Source organism: Callospermophilus lateralis, unplaced genomic scaffold, assembly GCF_048772815.1.
Source record: "Callospermophilus lateralis isolate mCalLat2 unplaced genomic scaffold, mCalLat2.hap1 Scaffold_614, whole genome shotgun sequence".
NCBI classification, from domain to species: domain Eukaryota; kingdom Metazoa; phylum Chordata; class Mammalia; order Rodentia; family Sciuridae; genus Callospermophilus; species Callospermophilus lateralis.
In genome coordinates, this window is record NW_027514637.1 from 840,848 (window position 1) to 862,126 (window position 21,279).

Sequence of the window (21,279 nt, forward strand, 5' to 3'; positions counted from 1 at the left end):
TAGACATTTTATAGACATTAATATTTTATTAGATTTTTGAGCAGCTAGAAAAACTTGTAAGCTTAAATTTAAAGACATTTATTGTTATTTGTTTATCCAAATTTAAAGTGAACCATTTAAATCACGCGAATTAAAGATCTTTGAATCCACTTTTTAAAATTTGCTTTTATGAGTCCTCCTTTTTTTTAATGATCACTCCTTATATATGTTAATTTGTATATCATATATATGATATACGGACATATGGATATATCGACATACAACACATAACAAAAGTGTGCACAAATAATAATAGTAAAAGCCTTGTAGCTTTTCGCAGGTGAAATCTCCATTGCAGTGTTTTAAAACTCCACTGTTGGTCAAAGATAGAACTGATCAGAAAAATATTAGCCTCGTTCTGTAGGATCAAAATAATGAGCTCAAAAAAATACAGAATCTAAGGAAAAAAATGAGAGTCCTAGAAAAAATGACTGGCCAGTAATTAGTAAATACCATACAATTTACCTTTTTTTTCCCACTTAGACATCAGATCAGTCTCCTACTGAGCTTGCAGACTTCCTTCATTTGCATTTCAACATAAGTCCTGGCTGAGTTCTGGAAGGAGGTGGACAAAACTGCTATTCTGAGCAGAAACCTCAGGCCTAAGGCATTTTAAACATAATTTTCAGGTTCGGATGTTGAAAATTATGATACAATTTTAAGATACAATTCACAAAATTTTATACCTTAACATCTTGTTTTGTCAACAGATACCATACTATGATTTACTATCCTTGTTTAAATTAATGCACTGATACACACTGTGACATTTTCCCAGGCTACTCAATTAAAAATTGGTGAAAAAAAAGACTGAATGATTGGGAAGTTACTTGCCAACTTGAAAGTAGAATTCTTTAGTTTTCCATCCTAAGTATTTAAGTTCTCTGGCATGAATTATCTGAAATAATAAACTAAACAATTATCTAAACCCGACTTTTCACTGCAAGATTGTGCAATGCTTCAAAAACCCATTCAGATACCAGATTGTTACAATAAAACATCATCATTTAGACACACATTCAGCTAATATAATTCCCAAGAAACAATTTATAATATCAACACATTATTGCACATGTCTTAAAGGGCCAGAAACAAAGACAAAAGACAGACAGAAAGGAGCTCCAGACTAAGGCTGACAGGACAGAAGCCTTTAAAACAGAGCAGATAAGAGAAAAATCTCCTACACCAGTGGCACGATAGATGTCCCCATAAGAGGATCAGATGTTTTCACAGAGGGGCAACCTGAAATGTAATGTCAAAGGTCTCCATGGTGACTTTACTGCATTTAGTGTCCCCTTTTTCTTTTTCTCTTTTTTAAGAAGACAGAGGTGGCATTATCCTTACAGTGCAGGGAAGGAAGGAGGGAATTCACTGAAGCAACAGGACTTCAGCAGCTGCTGGGAGTCCCTCAGTCCCGTCTTTTACTTACAGAATTAGCTCCTCTGGTTCGGTTCCACCACAAGCACGCTCCATCACCTAACATTTCAGTAGTCAGCTCTCAAAAATTCTGGGGTCAGGGGGGGAATCAAAATTCGTAACTTAAATTTCGGTTTTGGACCTTGAAGCCAATTAATACCAATTTAATAATAAGGACAGGGTTTGAGAAAAAGGAAAAGGGAGGTTTACTGCTTTGCTAACAAAGGAGAAAAACAGGGGACTCTGTCCAAAGTTGTGACTCTCTTGATCTGGAGGGACAAGGGGTTTTAAAGGAGTTTCACTTGTTAACCTGAGAGATACTCAGTTATTAGGTCCCCAGCAGGCATTGCCCTCTGCAGTGGGTGTGCTCCAGACAGCCAGCTAGGGGCTTATCTCATCTTGCTTAACAAAGGGGGGTAAATTGCATTGCATATCCTTAAAACACAGTCCAAAGGGGTGTCAGGCTTACTTGCTTTATTACCCATTTTCACGTCCAATATCCTTAAGTTTTTACCACAGAAATCACACAACAAAATGCACAAAAACAAACAAATAAAAAACATACAGAACACAGAACCAAACACAAAGAAACAGAAACTCGGCGAATAAAAAGAAAAACAGAGGAGCAATTCAGCGTCTTGCTAAAGCTCCGGGGTAGGAGCTCCTGCATGCCAGTCGGCACCTCTCTACACTTTCAGAGGTATTCCCTACAGAACAGAACAGAGGAAAGAAGGGTTCCCATTACTGTCCTGGACAGGAGTATATGTGAGCATCCCCAGGCCACCTCTCTGTCATCAGAAGAGTACTCCCTTTACCGGATATCAGATGTTATAAAGGCGCCTGTTACCTATGGAGGCCTCCTCCACCAGGTGCTTTATAATAGTTTTAGTGCAATGGTTCACTGCAGTGATCCACGGACTGAAGGCTCATTCCAAGGCCTTGGAACTTGGCTCTCCAGCCCGGAGTCCTGGAAGATAGACGAGCTTCAGAATTTCCAGCAGTCTGCTCTTGTGATCTGGTCGGGTCATGTCGCTGGGGAACATTAAAATGTTCGACCACAACACAAGAAAAGACCACTGACTCCAATTAAAATCAAATTAAGGCAAGCTTAATATTTCAACCGGCTCGGCTGCCTCTCAATCTCAAAAAGGAGGGAACAAGACAGCAAACACACCTTTCCTACAGCCCAGCTTTGTAGCCCAGAAAGTTACACAAAAGGGGGGTTACAGAAAACAGAACTTTGACAAGCATCACACTAATTGTAGTTAACATTTTTTTTTTGCTTGCCCCAGCATCAGAAATTATGAGGACCGTTAGAGCCTCAGAGAGGGTCGTTGTCTGGCCAGGGAAGGCCAATATTTATGAGGTGTCATTAAAGTTTCAGAGAGGGCTGTTATCTGGTCAGAGAGCCAGGCATGGATGAGTTCAAGGCATGGGAAGGCATTCTAAGTAGGTTCAGAATTTGCAGTAATTTATAGTAAGCAAAAATTATCTTTTCATGGCTTTGTGGCAAGATGGCTCACAATTTTAATGAAAGATCATGTTGGGTGATCAACCCTGTCCCTTACTTTTGGAAAATCCTCTACCACCTCCAAGGTTGTGAACTTCTGAGCATTTTCCATTCCAGATATGTATTCACAGAATTTCTAACTCTTCTTCTCTAATTCTGCCTTAATGGGGCAAAGGTAATGTCAAGGCATTGTTCTGGATGAGAGTGGGAATAATATTGTGTAGCACATAATTGCATACACATTGGATTCATTTTCCAATTGAAATACTGAATTCCTGACAATAACCCATACCCTACTAGACGCTAACTACTAATACTATTATGATGGAGAATAATAACCCAAACAGAATTGAAATACAAGCAGTTCACAGGCGGCATGGTGTATATTGGATTTGCCTTTTGCAAGATAAACGGTAGGTGTTATAAATCTAGTCATTTTTTAATTAAAATAGTTTTATATGTGTATTTAAAGTTAACAAATATGTGAATTCCTATCTCCCTTTCGCTGTAGCCTATTCAGCACATGTACTTTTATATGCACATATAGAATCTTACCTGATATCACACGTACATTTTTGTGAGGTGCCTGACATTGCAGACACAAATTGTGAGAAGAGATCACTTCACCTAAACGCTGTTGGAACTGAAAATTCAAGCTATGGGTGAGCTTCCTAGTTGAACAACATTATACATAAATCCGTGTTCAGTAAAATGAATATTTTTGGATTTGTGGATGATATATATTTCATGGTGAATTTCGATTGGCATATATATTTCTACTTTTAATTTCTTTGTGTGTGTGTGTGTGTGTGTGTGTGTGTGTGTGTGTATATATATATATATATATATATATATATATATATATATATATATACTCTCCAGATTTTTCAAAATATGAAATATATGTGTCTTATATACACTTCCTAAATTCATTCATGTTCATGTATGTGGATTAATAATCAACTTTTCACAAGATTGTTCTCAGAAATATTCATCCACCTGAAATACATATTTGTTTCTTAGTACTGAAAAACTAACTTCAGTGAAAGTTTCCAAATAAATCCTAATATTTCTACATTAACTGACCTAGTTTAACATCAATGCAAGTAGATTCCTATGGGACATTATGTGTATTTTGAAGTTCATTATTATTCAACACTGGTACATTACTATTTCTTCAGTTAATGCACATCATAGGATATATATTTCATCCACTACTTAGCAAATTTATATGCATTTGTTTCACTTTCAATCACTTCCTGCTCCAGAAAACATGTATTTCCCTATGTTTCTTGACTGGTCTTTTCATGAGACTTTTTTCCAAGTATATTATTTTCGATTTCCATGATCAATTTTTAAGCAAAACTCACACACCCTTCATGATAAAACATAACCCTAAGATGACCATTAGATATATAACTGGTTGGAATGAATGTTTGTGTATCATTATAACATTTCTTATATATTTTCAGATATCCATTCAATCCATTATTTAAGGTGAACCCAGTTATATTATTTATTCCCAGTATGGTTTATTCATGCATTATTGCTATATTCAAAGACAGAGGGTATACCTATTTGTACCCCAATACAAATTTATATGTCTTCAAAATATTGCTCCTGGAAATGGTGGAAGAAATACTGATGTCACGTGATATACATATACATTTTATCACAGAAATATTCTGGACACAAAAAGAAAAGGTCACACTTTCAATTGTACCAAAACCTAAATGGAAAGTGAGCATGGATTACTAAAAACTTCCATGTCCAGGTTGCCTAATGCTCTCAAATGTCAATTCTATTGGTGACTACATATTTGTTTTTTCCTAAGATTATATATTCAACCTCAAGCCTGTTGAAAATGTCTAATCCTATCACTCACTTTTTAGTTTGCTTGATTTCCTAATGTCTCTATTGATATCTGCTTTCTACATGTTTTCCCCAGTTCATCTTTGTGACTGACTCTTCACATGTGCTGACATTTACACTCACTCTCTAACAGAAACCCTATTGCTAAAGAACTTTTGGTCCAAATCCTATACTCACTCTTCATTTGAAAACTAACGACTACCTTCCTCATTCTACCGAATATCGCTTTTTGACTGAAAGTCTCTTCAACATTCAATCATCTAAGGTACAAGGTCCTATGCCATTGTATATTGATTTATCTGAGACATCTGTGCAGCACATAACTCAAAGCTAAGTATACCACTCAAGGGTCCAATTCCCTTCTGGGCTTCAAGTCTTTCCTAGATTACTGCTTTCATACTTATATTTCACCTATATACTTTTGTAAATATCGAAGTTTGCCAATACCATTATTCATCTCGCAGAATGATTTGTAACCCAAATCAAACATGTTATTAACCCTAAACATACACTGTTCCCTCAATATAACTTACAGAAGAGCAGGGACAGAGTTGGTCTTACAATATAGCAATGTAGGTGATCTTCCACCTGCTGATAACCTCAAAGATTCATGGAGAAATGATCCTTGGAGAAGATGTATGCAGCTATGTAGGACCTGAGAGAGCAATAGTAATCTTCCATGGCAAACAACCTGGTCAGGTTGAATTGATGGGTCTGAATGTGTCACAGGATGTTGGGGCAGCCTCCATTTCATGGGAACCTTGGAAGCAACTGTTAGGACAAAGTGGTTTTCAAGGCAGTGAACTCATTCAGTTCCTGAAGGAAGATACCTCTCCTCAATTCCTTGGTGATGGAATTCTCTGAACTTGGGATCCACGAAGCCAGGCACCCAGAGCCAGTCCCAGTCCCAGTCCCAGTGGGCTAACTTGTTTGCTTTTCCCAAAGACAGAGTCAGTCTTTCATGGTACCTACTGATGTGAGGATGGCCAAATGCCAGCAGAGCTCTGAAGAGGCATCTTCCCTGAGAAAGCAGGTAGTGGCTCACCGCTGTCTCCTGACAACTTCACAGAGTTGGCCAAGGAGACCAGATCTGAGACATGACAGGCCATTTTAGGGGAACATAATATGGCCCACCAGTCAGAAGACTCTCTGGATAGTCAAAGACCTACTTGGGGGAAGGAGGTGCCTTTGCCGTTGTGGGTGTGAGTTTGTGGTTTTTTCTCATGTTCTGAGAATAGGTAGGAAAGGCAGTTTTTTTTTTTGGTGTGGAGTGGACTGTTTCTAGTAAGTCCTTTGACATGGTGAGTGTTTCTATGTCTGTGTTTCCCACTGTATCCGTGGTTGTAGACATTAGAAAAGAGAATGCATCAATGGATTTGTTGTCTCTAGTAGAAAGCTTCCCCACATTAATACTGCCCAATTGATTAATGGACTTCACCTTGCCTTATGGATGGGCAACAACTACTATGTTCTTAAGTTACTGTTTTCTTCATGAATTCTGGCCACTCTACAGAATAGGCTCATGGTTTTGTGTCCCAGATATGTAACACCACAAGGCTCTGTGACATGGCCATGTACTGGATAGCTGAAGAGAATGAGAGCATCTCAGAAAACTCAGATATCAGTGTGACCAGTAAAGTCTCAGTGGATAAACCCTGCTTTGGCCATTTCCTTACTTCTATTTCTATTACCCTGAATGTCAGGATGGTCTTTGCCTCAGGCCAACCCTTTGTGAAGCCTGAAGAAAACTGTTTTCATATGGAAAAGAATGGGCTTCACCTGTGGCTCTTTGATAATTGCTTTGGAATGGGATGTGTCTGAATCAGTCTCTTGTCCTTGTGTGAGGTTGTGACTTAGATTATCAGCACCCAATGGATCTAAATAAAGATCCCATGTGCTTCCCAAACCAAAATGACCAAAAGAGAAGTCGTTGTGGATGAATTTTTTTGCCTTCTTGTTTTAGGTTCCTGACCTCCATCAAGTGAGAATAGGGATCCTTTGGATTAAATGAGTCCTTCAAATCCCTGCAGAGGCAAGCCCATATGTGCTTGGGTTTTCTCATGACTCCAAATCACATAAAAAATCTATACCTCACAGCCAGTAGGCTTCAAATTGGAGAAGCGGAACACTTTAACAGCAAGAATATTTGATCACTCCTGGTTCACAGGAGCAGTGTCCAGGCCACCATGATTTTAGGCAAAGGAAGGGCAAGTGAGCTTATTTTGGACACTTTCTTAGGCGGCGCCCCTCATAGAAACATCCAGCTAGAGGTTATGATGAGTGTCTATATGGAAGAAGATGAGGGCCCTGTGGGAGTGTTTTGATTTTAATTGTGGTCATTTTTGTGGTGGTTGGAAGGAATGACTGCGTCCACCTGGGCTTGAACTCTGGTGTGATTCCCCTTAGAGACTGAGTTCTGGAACTGAACTCAGAGAAGAATTGCAATGAATTGTGTTGGGATTTTAGGAGGTCATGCATGAGACTCACCCTTGGAAACTGAGATCTAGGCCCAGGGTGTCTTTCCGCAAAACAATGGGAATCTCAGCCAAGATATCACATGATTTTATTCTGAAAGACTTGGAAGGCATAGTTGAGAGTCAAAACACACATGGACCTCACATTGTAGACCTCAATGTGCCTGGCTTCATGTGACCTTTTGGCAACTCTTTGAGAAGCCTTGCCTGTGAGAGTTCTCCAGAACTTGCATTGAAATAAGCTTTCTCAACACTAAATGGTTCCTGAATGATTTGAAACCCACAGTGCCTCCAACTTCATTTTTGAAAAATGGCTAGATAAATACCATGATATTTTTGAAATTCCCATGACCAGGTGGCACTGGAGAAACTTTGGATGTCCTGTTGCTGACCATGTGTATACCAGAGAATGCCTTGTTTGACTGGATTTTATGAAAATGGTGTAGAACAGAGATGCCAGTAATTTGTATCCTGCTGAGTAGTGGGCCTAGATCAGTGGTGGGCAGGTGTGTGATAAAACACCAAGGTGGGGCCAAGTGGAATGGCCATTGGCTTCCAAATGGCTTGTGACTGACATAGTGCACACATCAGACCCTTATATATAAATGCATCTTTTTATATGGAGAGGTTTCAGGGCAATGTTCAGAATCAGTTTACTATGGTTATTGGGGCAAGCTATGTGGGATAGAAGCCTGGTTGGTGCATTCTCCTGCAGACCCTGACACACCACACGTGACAGAACTCCCTCAAGCACTGGATCCTAGTAGAACTCCTTGTATTTGGTGAAGCAAATACCAAATTCCCCGTGCAGCAGCAAGAAACACCACGAAAAGTGGAGGATGACCAAATGTCTTCACAGTCCACATGGGGAGACACTTAGACTCCAGTGGCCACAGTTTACCTACAAAGAGAGAATTCAGCACTGCTGCCTCATGTTCATTGGAATACAAGAAACCATGTCTTCCAGGTCACATAGATGCAGACCCAGCTTTGATGGTCTCATTACAAAGGAAGTTAAAGCTCATTACAACAAAATATATTTCAAGTGCCCAACCTCAGAGGCAGTTTCCCAAGAAGTCTTAGGCCAGCAGAGCTCCATGTTTGTGGAGTGTTTACCCTGTCCTTTACTTTTGGAAACTCCTCTACCACCTCCAAGTTTGTGAACTCCTGAGCATATTCCATTCCAGATATGTATTCACAGATTTTCACACTTTTCTACTCTAATTATGTCTTACTTGGGGCGAAGCTAATATCAAGGCATTGTTCTGGATGTGAGTGAGAAGATTTTTGTGTAGCACATATTTACATACACATTCGATTCATTTTCCAATTTTCTATTTGAAATACTGAAGCCCTGAAACTAACACATACCCTACTAATAATTCTAATATGATGGTGAAAAATAACCCAAACAGAATAGAAATACAAGCAGTTCAGAGGAGGCATGGTGTATTGTTACAATTGCCTTTTGCATAATATAGTGTAAGAGTTATAAATCTAGTCAATTTTTTTTTGAAATAGTTCTACATGTGTTTTTAAAATTAACAAATATGTGAATTCCTGTCTCCCTTTCTCTGTAGTCTATTAAGCACATGTATTTTTATATGCACATATAGAATCCTACCTTGTACCACACGTACATACTTGTGAGGTAACTGAATTGGCAGATGCAAATTGTGAGAAAAGATCACTCCTCCTAAAAACTGTTGAAACTGAAAATTCCACCTATGGGTGAGCTTCCTAGTTGAATGAAATCATACATAAATCCATGTTCAGTAAAATGAATATTTTTCGATCTGTGGATTATATATATTTCATGATGAATTTTGATTGGCATATATATTGCTACTTTTTTTTCTTTTATTGATTGCTCCAAACATTACAAATCTCTTGACATATAATATTTCATACATTATATTCAAGTGGCTTATGAACTCCCATTTTTACCCCAAATAGAGATTACAAAATCACATCGGTTACACATCCACATTTTTACATAATGTCCTATTAGTTACTGTTGTATTCTGCTACCTTTCCTATACTCTACTATCTCACCTCCCTCCCTTCCTATCTTCTCTCTTTCCCCAATCTACTGTAATTCATTTCTCTCCATGTTTATTTTCCCATTCAACTCACAACAATATGTAATTTTGTGTAACAGTGAGGGTCTCCCTCCATTACCATGCAATTTCCCTTTTCGCTCACTTACCCTCGCAACTCATGTCTCTGTTTAATGTTAATCTTTTCTTCCTGCTATTGCTCCCTGCTCTGTTCTTAGTTGCTCCATTATATCAAAGAAGACATTTGGTATTTATTTTTTAGGGATTGGCTAGCTTCACTGAGCATAATCTGCTGTAGTGCCATCCATTTTCCTGCAAATTCCATGATTTTGTCATTTTTTAGTGCTGCGTAATGCTCCATAGTGTATAAATGCCACATTTTTTTTATCCATTCTTCTATTGAAGGGCATCTGGGTTGGATCCACAGTGTAGCAATTGTGAATTGTACTGCTATGAAAATCGATGTGGTAGTATCCCTGTAGTACACTCTTCTAAGGTCTTCAGGGAATAGTCCGAGAAGGGCAATAGCTGCGTCAAATTGTGGTTCCATTCACAGCTTTCCCAGGAATCTCCATACTGCTTTCCAAATTAGCCACACCAGTTTACAGTCCCACCAGCAATGTACAAGTGTATCTTTTCCCCCACATCTTTGCCATTACTTGTTGATGTTTGACTTCATAATGGCTGCCAATCTTACTGGATTGAGATGGTATCTTAGGGTGGTTTTGATTTGCATTTCTCTGACTGCTAAAAATGGTGAGCATTTTTTCATGTACATTTTGATTGATTGTATGTCCTCCTCTGAGAAGTGTCTGTTCAAGCCCTTGGCCCATTTGTTTATTGGGTTATTTGTTATCTTATTGTCTAATTTTTTGAGTTCTTTGTATATTCTTGATATTAGGGCTCTATCTGAAGTGTGAGGAGTAAAAATTTGTTCCTATGATGTATGCTCCTTATTTACCTCTCTTATTCGTTCTCTTGCTGAGAAAAATGTTTTCAGTTTAAGTTGTCCCATTTTGTTGATTCTTGTTTATTAACTCTTGTGCTATGGGTGTCCAATAAAGGAATTTGGAACCCTACCCCATAATATGTAGATCGGAGCCACTTTTTCTTCTATCAGACGCAGAGTCTCTGATTTGATATCTAGCTCCTTGATCCACTATGAGTTTATTTTGTGCATGGTGAGAGAAAGGGATTCAGTTTCATTTTGTTGCATATGGATTTTCATTTTTCCCAACACCATTTGTTGAAGATGCTATATTTCCTCCATTGCTTGCTTTTAGCTCCTTTATCAAATATAAGATAGTTGTAGCTTTTTGGATTAGTCTCTGTGTCCTCCATTCTGTACCAATATTCCACCCGCCTGTTCTGGTACCTGTACCATGCTGTTTTTGTTACTATTGCTCTGTAATATAGTTTGAAATCTGCTATCACTATACCACCTGAATCACACTTCCTGCTTAGAATTGCTTTTGCTTTTCTGGGGCTTTTTTTTCCATATGAATTTCATGATTGCTTTACCTATTTCTACAAGAAATGCTGTTGGGATTTTGATTGGCATTGCATTAAACCTGTAGAGAAGTTTTGGTAATATCGCCATTTTGCTGATGTTAGTTCTGCCTATCCATGAACAGGGTTTATTTTTCCATCTTCTAAGATCGTATTCTACTTCTCGTTTTAGGATTCTGTAGTTTGCATTGTATAAATCTTGCACCTCTTTTGTTAGGTTGATTCCCAATTATTTTATATTTTTGAGGATATTGTGAATGATGTGTTTTTCCTCATTTCTGTTTCAAAAGTTTTGTCGCTGATATACAGAAATGCCTTTGATTTATGCATGTTGATTTTATATCCTGCAACTTTGCTGAATTCATTTTTTAGTTCTAGTAGTTTTTGTAGACCCTTTTGGGTCTTCTATGTATAGAATAATGTCACCCGCAAATAGTGATAATTTACTTTCTTATTTTCCTATTTTTATGCCTTTTATTTCTTTCGTCTGTCTAATTGCTCTGGCCAGTGTTTCGAGAACTATATAGAATAGAAGTGGTGAGAGAGGGCATCCCTGTCTTGTTCCAGATTTTAGAAGGAATGCCTTCAATTTTTCTCCATTCATAAAGATGCTAGCCTGAGGCTTAGCATAGATAGCTCTTACAATGTCGAGGTAAGTTCCTGTTATCCCTAGTTTTTCTAATGTTTTGCACATAAAGGGATGCTGTACTTTGTCGAATGCTTTTTTTGCTTCTATCGAGATTATCATACGGTTCTTATCTTTAAGTCTATTGATGTGGTGAATAGCATTTATTGATTTCCGTATATTGAAACATCGTTGCATCCCAGGTATGAATCCGATTTGATCATGGTGCATAATTTTTTTGATGTGCCTTTGTATTCAATTCGCCAGAATTTTATTGAGGATTTTTGCATCTAGGTTCATCAGATATATTGGTCTGTAGTTTTCTTTCTTTGAGGTGTCTTTTTAGGATTTCAGAATCAGCGTGATGTTGGCCTCATAGAATGTATTTGGCAGAGCTCCCTCTTTTTCTATTTCCTGAAATAACTTGAAAAGTATTGGTATTAATTCTTCTTTAAAGGTTTTGTAAAACTCCGCTGTATACCCATCTAGTCCTGGAATTTTCTTGGTTGGTAGTCATTTGATTGCTTCTTCTGTTTTATCCATTGACTTTGGTCTGTTTAAATTGTGTGTATCCTCCTGACTCAGTCGGGGCAAATCATATTATTTAAGAAATTTATCGATGTCTTCACTATATTCTATTTTATTGGAATATAGGTTTTCCAAATAATTTCTAATTGTCTTCTGTATTTCTGAAGCATCTGTTGTGATATTGCCTTTTTCATCCCATATGTTAGTAATTTGAGTTTTCTCTTTTCTTCTCTTCATTAACATGGCTAAGGGTCTGTCGAACATATTTATTTTTTCGAAGAACCACCTTTTAGTTTTGTTAATTTTTTCAATAGTTTCTTTTGTTTCAATTTCGTTGATTTCCGCTCTGATTTTAATTATTTCTTGCCTTCTGCTACATTTGCTGTTGTTTTGCTCTTCCTATTCTAGGACTTTGAGTTGAAGTGTGAGCTCATTTATTTGTTGGTTTTTCCTTTTTTTCAGGAAAGACCTCCAGGTGATGAATTTCCCTCTTAAAACTGCTTTCATTGTGTCCCATAGATTCTGATATGTTGTGTCTGTATTTTCATTTATCTCTAAGAATTTTTTGATTCCCTCCTTTATGTCTTCTGTAACCCACTGATCATTCAGTAACATATTGTTCATTTTCCTTGTGATGCAGGATTTTTCCTTCCTTCTTTTATCATTGGTTTCCAGGTTCATTCCATTATGATCAGAAAAAATTCATGGTATTATCTCCACCCCTTTATATTTTCTGAGGGTTGCCCTATGGCATAATATATGGTCTATTTTTGGAAAGGATCCATGTGCTACTGAGAAAAAAGGATATCCACTTGATGATGGTTGATATATTCTATATGTCAGTTAAGTGTAGGTTATTGATTGTGATATTGAGTTCTATAGTTTCTTTATTCAACTTTTGTTTGGAGGATCTGTCCAATGGTGAGAGAGGTTTGTTGAAATCACCGATAATTATTGTGTTGTGGTCTATTTCATTCTGGAACTTGAGGAGAATTTTTTTTTGAACGTCGCAGCACCATTATTTGGTGCATAAATATTGATAATTATTATGTATTATTGGTGAATGGTTCCATTTAACAGTATATAATGTCCTTTCTTATCCCTTTTGATTAAATTAGTCTTGAAGTCAATTTTATTCGTTATGAGGATGGCCACCCCTGCGTGCTTATGAGGACCGTGTGCATGGTATATTTTTTCCCAAACTTGACCTTCAGCCTGTGTATGTCTTTTCCATTCAGATGTGTCTCCTGCAGGCAACATATTGTTGGATTCGTTTTTAATCCAAGTTACAAGCCTATGTCGCTTTATTGGAGAGTTTAAGACATTAATATTTAGAGTTACAATTGATATATGGTTTGTACTGCCACCCATGTTTGATTATTCATCTTTTTTTTTTAAATTTAGTTTGTTTCTCCATGATTAGCTTTCCCCCCACCCTCTGTCATTACTGAGGCACTTCCCACTGATGGTTTTGGTTGTTGATTTTCATTTCTTCTTCTTGTATTGTTTTGCTCAAGATGCTTTGCAATGCTGGTTTTCTGGCTGCAAATTCTTTTAGCTTTTGTTTATCATGAAATATTTTTATTTTATTGTCGTACCTGCATCTTAATTTTGCTGGATACAGAATTCTTGGTTGGCATCCATTGTCTTTCAGTGTTTGAAATACGTTGTTCCAGGATCTTTTCGCTTTCAGCAACTGTGATGAAAAATCCGTTCTCAACCTTATTGGTATACCCCTGAATGTGATCTGCCTCCTTTCTCTTATAGCTTTTAATATTTTCTCTTTGTTCTGTATATTGGATATCTTCATAAAAATGTGTCTTGATGTTGGTCTACTGTGATTTTATGTACTCGGTGTCCTGTAAGCATGTACAATTTGTATATCCATTTCTTTTTTATTTCTGGAAAGTTTTCTGTAATTGTTTCATTCAGTAGTTTACTCATTTCCTTGGTTTGAATCTGTGTACCTATCCAGATGACTCATAAATTTGGTTTTTTAATGTTATCCCATATCTCTTGGATGTTTTACTCATGATTTCTTGTCAGCCTTTCTGTGTTGGCTAGATTTTTTTCAAGATGATATATTTTGTCTTCATTATCTGACATTCTGTCTAGTACTTGCTCCACAGTGTTAGTGATACTCTCAATTGAGTTTTAATTTGGTTTATCGTTTCCTTCATTTCTAGAATTATTGTTTAATTTTTTTTATAATCTCTATCTCCTGATAAAAATATTTAACTTCTTCTTTTATCTGTTTATGTAATTCATTTTCAATGTGTTCTTTCACTGTTTGGATTTGCTGTCTCATATCCTCTTTAAGTTTCCATTCCATCTGTCTAAGGTATTCCTTGAGTTCTCTATATGACCATTTTTCTGATGACTATATGTCCTCCTGAATATTTAGGCTGTCCTTCATTGTTTGTACTTATTTTCTTCCTTGATTTGTTGTGCTGCTCATGTTACTTCTTGCTCTGTTTGACTCCTGAGTTACTGCTTACTCTTATAAATTAATTTGATGCTTGGGAGGAAAGATTTTAGAAGGAAAGGGAAGAAGACACTAAAAACAATGAGAGTAGGCAGGTAGAATTCAGGGAAGGGGGAATAAGAAAATTGAAAAGAAATGATAAGACAAAAGAAAAAAATAGAAAATAAAGAAAGAAAAAAATTTAAAAATAATGATCATTTAAAAAATGAAAATTAAAATTTAAAATAATAATAATAATAAAATAAAATATTTAAAAAATGAAAATATTTTAAAAAGTTAAAGTACAACAACAACAAAAAAATGAATTCACATAAAGAATCTAAACCGCACAGTCAGTAGGCCTCAAGTTGGAGATCAGAGCAGTATTAACGGCAGGCCTATTTGATCACTTCTGGTTCACAGGAAGGGTGTTCAGGCCACCCTGATTTTAGGCAAATGAGGGGCAAGGGAGCTTATTTTGGACACGGACGTGGGCTGTGTACCTTATGAAAATCTTCAGCCGGAGGTTATGATGAGTGTCTATATGAAAGAAGATGAGGCCATGTGGGGGTGTTTTGGTTTTAATTGTGGACATTTGTATGGCAGTTGCAAGAGATGACTGGGTCCACCTGGGCTTGAGCTCTGGTGAGATTCCACATAGAGACTGAGTTCTGGAACTGACCTCAGAGAAGTATTGCCATGAATTGTGTTGGGATTTTAGAAGGCTATGCATGAGATTCGCCCTTGAAAAGTGAGATCTAGGCCCAAGGTGGCTTTCCACAGAGCCAAGGGGATCTCAGCCAGGATATCACATGATTTTATTCCGAAAGACTTGGCAGCCATAGTTGAGAGTCTTAAGACACATGGACCTCACATTGTAGACCTCAATGGGCCTGGCTTCATGTGACCTTTTGGCCACCCTTTGGGAAGCCTTGCCTCTGAGTGTTCTCCAGAGCTTTCATTGAAATGAGCTTCCTCACCATTTAATGGTTAATGAATGAATTGAAACCCACAGTGCCTCCAACTTCATCCTTGAAAATTGGCTAGATAAAAACCATGAAATTTTTGAAATTTCCATGACTAGGTGTCACTGGAGAACCTTGGGATGTCCAGTTGCTGATCATGAGTATAGAAGACATTGCCTTTATTGACTGGGTTTCATGAAAATGGTGTGTAACAGAGATTCCAGTAAGTTGGAGGCTGCTGAGTAGTGTTCCTAGAGCCATGGTGGGCAGGTGTGTGATAAAATATCTCTGGTGTGGCCATGTTTATCTGCCATTGGCTTCCACATAGCTTGTGACTGACATTTTGCAGGCAGTAGACCCTTATATGTAAAAGCATCTTGTTATATGGAGAGGTTTCAGGGCAATGTTCAGGATCAGGTTGCTATAGTCAATGGGGAAAGCTATGTGGGATAGAAGCCTGGTTGGTGCATTCTCCTACAGAACCTGACCCACCACAACTGACAGAACTCCCTACAGGACTGTGTCCCAGTTGAACTCCTTTTATTTTATGAAGCAAATACCGAACTCCCAGTGCAACAGCAAGAAACACCACGGAAAGTGGATGATGACCAAATGGCTTCACAGTCCACATGGGGAGACACTTAGCCCCCAGTGGCCACATTTTACCTACAAAGAGAAAATTCAGCACTGCTTCCTCATGTTCATTGGAAAATAAGAAACCATGTCATCCATGTCACATAGATGCAGATCCAGCTTTTATGGTCTCACTACTAAGGAAGCTAATGCTCCTGACAACAAAATATATTTCAAGTGCCCAACCTTAGAGGCAGTTTCTCCACATGTTATGCCGGCAGAGCTTCATGTTTGTGGAGTGTTTACACTGTCCCTTACTTTTGGAAACTCCTCTACCACCTCCAAATATGTGAACTCCTGAGCATTTTCCATTCCATTTATGTATTCACAGATTTTCTAACTCTTCTCCTCTTATTGTGTCTTACATGGGGCGAATGTAATGCTAAGGCATTGTTCTGAATGAGAGTGGGAAGATTTTTGTGTAGCACATATTTGCTTACACATTGAATACATTTTTCAATTTTCCATTTGAAATACTGAATCCCTGACACCAACAAATTCCCTTCTAGAATTTTACTTGTAATCCTAATATGATGGAGAAAAATAACCCAAACAAAATAGAAATACAAGAGGTTCACAGGAGGCATGGTGTATAGTTGGACTTGCCTTTCATATGATAAATGGTAGGTGTTATAAATCTAGCCAATTTTAATTGAAATAGTTCTCCATGTGTTTTAAAAGTTAACAAATATGTGAATAATTGTCTCCCTTTCTCTGTAGCCTATTCAGCACATGTATGTTATTTTATGCACATATAGAATTCTACCTGGTATCACACGTACATTTTGTGAGGTGGCTGACTTGGCAGATACAAATTGTGAGAAGAGATCACTCCTACTAAATGCTGTTGGAACTGAAAATTCAACATATGGGTCAGCTTTCTAGTTGAACAACATAAATCGATGTTCAGTAAAATGATTATTTTTGGATCTGTGGATGATATATATTTCATGGTGAATTTCAATTGGCATACATAATGCTACTTTTTAATGTTTGTGTGTGTGTGTGTGTGTATATATATATATATATATATATATATATATATATATATATATATTCACTCTCCAGATTTTTCAAAATATGAAATTTATTTGTCTTATTATACACTCCCTAAATTCATTCATATTCATATATGTGGATTTATAATCAACTTTTCACAAGTTTATTCTCAGAAATATTCATCAACCTGAAATACAGATTCGTTTCCTAGTACTGAAAACTAACTTCAGGTGATCATATAATGGCGACGAAACGAGTTCATCAACCCCATGTACAGCATCACTGTGCAGGAGAATGACAAGTTAGAACGGCTAAAACCTATCTTTTTAGGAATTTCCATCTCACGAGGATCAGCGACGGGGCTCAAACATGAGTGATTTGTCCGCACGGAGTGTCATGCTGCTTATTCAGCAAATCACCCTGCTGCTAGAGTCTGCGGCACATGCTGAGAAACAACGAGATACCAACACAAATATTCAGCAGTGTGGATTCTGTGGGCTCCTGCCAGCTGTGAAACCACTGGGCTCATTGCTGAATTCTGGGATTGAGACAGGGGAAGGAAGCGGTCCAATTCAGTTTTCCACACCGGTCAGACCATAGAGAAAGCCAGGGGCCACCATCTTGGAGATCTGACGTCACCATTCCTGTTTTCGACTGATCGCAGCTCATTCAGCTATAGAACAGGTAATCTCAGGCTGCCATTCGCCTGTGTCTTGCAGACAAATTACTCAGGCCTGCTCCTATGAGAACATACAGCAAGCCCAGAGCGGCCAAATTCTGGCTCCTGGAACTGATCAGGCCCAGGGCTAAAGAACCTGCGGAAACTGCTTCGTGGTCCAGGTCTTGCTGAATACTGTGGAGGTAAATACCTACCGACCCTTCATAGGCAGTGGCAACAGGATTGAGACGGGGCTTGTGAGGGCCAGTCAGGACTCACCCGTTGCTTTGGTCACCCGGCAAAGGGAACGAAATGCTGCCATTCGCATGGGATACCAACATGGTAGAGATCTGATGTCATCACAAAGCGGCGGAGGAGATAACTTCATCGATACCAGTGGTGACAGAAACAGTTGGTCTCCTCGTAAAGAAAGTGAGTCACAAACACCCGAGTCTCTCACTTTGTCATCAAACCAGAGGTGCAGAGCAGAGCCGCTGCCCACGCCCGGCACAGGCCCAGGGACCCGTAGGTGTTGTAGTCACGTCATCCCAATTGGAGTAGGGACAGAGCAGACCAGGTGCCTGTGCCCGGAACAGGCCCATCGACTCGCAGGCTTGGTAGACACGACACCCCAATTGGAGTAGTGGCAGAGCACAGCCTTCTCCCACGCCCAGTACAAGCCCAGCGGCCCACCGGCGTGGTTGTCAGGTCACTCCAATAGGAGTAGGGGCAGAACAGAGCCAGTGCCCGTGCTCAGAACAGGCCCAGCGACCCGCCGGCGAGGTAGTCACGTCACCCCAATTGGAGTAGGGGCAGAGCAGATCCGCCCCCTGTGCCCGCATAATGGGCAGACCTGTGACCGTTCAGCGAACAGGCCCAGTGGCCTGCCGGCATGGTAGACACGTCATCCCAATTGTAGTAGAGGCAGAGCAGAGCCGCCTCCTGCGTCTGGAACAGGCCCAGCGACCTGCCAGCATGGTAGACACGTCATACCAATTGGAGTAAGGGCAGAGTAGAGCCACTGGCCGCTCCTACAAGATAGGTAGACCTGCAACCAACCAGCAGAACAGGCCTAGCAGCCCGTCAGCATGGTAGATAGATCCCCCCAATTGGGGGAGCAGCACAGCCACCCCCCGCTCCTGCAAGGGAGACTTTTCAACTATACAAGAGCAATATAAATATATAGGGGTAAAATTTCAAAAACACAACAGTGTCACCAAGCAGAGAGAAATGTGAGCAGTATGAAAAGACAAGGAAAGAAAGGACCACAAGCAATGCAGGTGAACACAACTTTAGAAGAGGTAATAGCTGCAACAAATGGAATGTCAGATAAAGAATTCAGGATACACATGCTTCAGATGATTTGGAGTCTCAAGGAAGACATTAGACAACAAAATCAGACAATGAAAGATCACTTCGACAATGAATTACATAAACAAATCCAAGAAGCAAAAGATCAACTATACAGGGAGATAGAGGTTGTAAAAACAAACAAACAGAAATCCTAGAATTGCAGGAAGCAATAAACCAACTTAAAAACTCAATTGAGAATACTACCAGCAGAGTAGAACACTTAGAACATAGAACATCAGACAATGAAGACAAAGTATTTCAACTTGAAAAGAACATAGACAGCTCAGCAAGACTGTTCAGAAACCATGAGCAGAATATCCAAGAAATATGGGATAACGTAAAGAGACCAAACTTAACAATCATTGGGATACAGGAAGGTATAGAGTTCCAAACCAAAGGAATGAGCAACCTATTCAATAAAATAATACGAGAAAACTTCCCAGACTTGATAAATGAAACAGAATCCCAAGTCCTAGAAGCCTACAGGACACCGAATGTGCAAAATCATAAGAGATCCACACCTAGACACATTATAATGAAGATGCCCAACATACAGAAAAAGGAGAAAATTTTAAAAGCTACAAGAGAAAGGAAGCAGATTACATTTAGGGGTAAACCAATGTGGATAACAGCTGATCTTTCAAAACAGACTCTGAAAGCTAGAAGATCCAGGAATAACATATTTCAAACACTGAAAGAAAATGGGTTCCAACCAAGAATTTTGTATCCAGCGAAATTAAGCTTCAGGATGGAAGATGAAATTAAAACCTTCCACGATAAACAAAAAAGAAAAGAATTTGCAGCGAGAAAACCATCTCTTCAAAACATCCTCGGCAAAACATTGCAGGAAGAGAAAATGGAAAATAAAAATGAAAACCAACAATGGAAGGTAGGACATTAAAGGGGGGAAATAATCAAACAGGAAAACAAACCATGTTTAGTTACATAAATAAACAAATGTGGGTGGAAGAACAACCCATATCTCAATAATAACCCTAAATGTTAATGGATTAAACTCACCAATTAAGACACACTGGCTAGTAGAATTGATCACAAAACAAGACCCAACAATATGCTGCCTACAGGAGACACATTTGATAGGAAAATGCATACATAGACTGACGGTGAAAGTTTGGGAAAAAACATATCACTCATATGGACTTCGGAAACAAGCAGGAGAGTCCATTCTCATATCAAATAAAATAGATTTCAAGCCAAAGTTAATCAAAAGGGATAAAGAGAGACACTACATACTGCTCAAGGGAACCATACACCAACAAGACACAACAATCATAAATATATATGCCCCAAACAATGATGCAGCTATGTTCATCAAACAAACTCTTCTCAAGTTCAAGAGTCTAATAGACCACAATACAAAAATCATTGGAGACTTCAACACACCTCTCTCACCACTAGACAGATCTTCCAAACAAAAGTTGAATAAGGAAACTATAGAACTCAATAACACAATTAATAACCTAGACTTATGTGACATATGTAGAATATAACACCCAACATCAAGCAGTTACATTTTTCCTCAGCAGCACATGGATCCTTCTAAAAAATAGATAATATATTATGTCACAGGGCAACTCTTAGACAATATAAAGGAGTACAGATAATACCATGCATCTTATCTGATCATAATGGAATGAAACTAAAAATCAATGATAAAAGAAGGAAGAAAAAATTATGCATCACTTGGAGAATGAAAAATAGGTTACTGAGTGATCAATGGGTTATAGAAGACATCAAGGAAAAAATTAAAAAATTCTTAGAGATAAATGAAAACGCAGACACAACATATCGGAATCTATGGGACACATTGAAAGCAGCTCTAAGAGGAAAATTCCTTGCTTGGAGATCATTCCTTAAAAAAAGAAAAAACCAACAAATAAATGATCTCATACTTCATCTCAAAATTCTAGAAAAAGAAGACAAAAGCAACAGCAAAAGAAGTAGATGGCAAGAAATCATTAAAATCAAAGCTGAAGTTAATGAAATTGAAACAAAAGAAACAATTGAAAAAACTGACAAAACTAGTAGTTGGTTCTTTGAAAAAATAAATAAAATCCACAGACCCTTAGCCATGCTAATGAAGAGAAGAAGAGAGAGAACTCAAATTACTAGCATAAGGGATTAAAAAAGGAAATATCGCAACAGATATTTCA